The sequence below is a fragment of the Fukomys damarensis genome, unplaced genomic scaffold (assembly GCF_012274545.1).
Source record: "Fukomys damarensis isolate Sample0158 unplaced genomic scaffold, DMR_v1.0_HiC HiC_scaffold_9, whole genome shotgun sequence".
NCBI classification, from domain to species: domain Eukaryota; kingdom Metazoa; phylum Chordata; class Mammalia; order Rodentia; family Bathyergidae; genus Fukomys; species Fukomys damarensis.
The window spans coordinates 108451-108789 of NW_022900921.1; positions in this window are offsets into that span (position 1 = coordinate 108451).

Sequence of the window (339 nt, forward strand, 5' to 3'; positions counted from 1 at the left end):
GGCCAACGGGAAAGCTGTCCGTTCGTCAGACACGCAAAGGCTTCTACAGTTCAGGAGTCTGACTTGAAGCGGCTTTGACAATGTTGACATCTTGGCTTTTTTACTTCTTATTTTGTTTATTTTTTGTATCAGTCTGCTATGCTTCCAAACCTTTTCTAAGTTGAGGTAAGAGAAAAAGTCATGATAGTCATGCATACACTGTCACCATATGAAACGGTGTTACGGGAAACGGGAGGGGTAGCGGAAAGGAAAGAAGGGAACAGAGTCAGTACGAGAAAATGAAAAATGAGGGAAACAAAGTCTGTAGATTTGGAGGGAGGGAGGGGTTGAAGGAGGGCA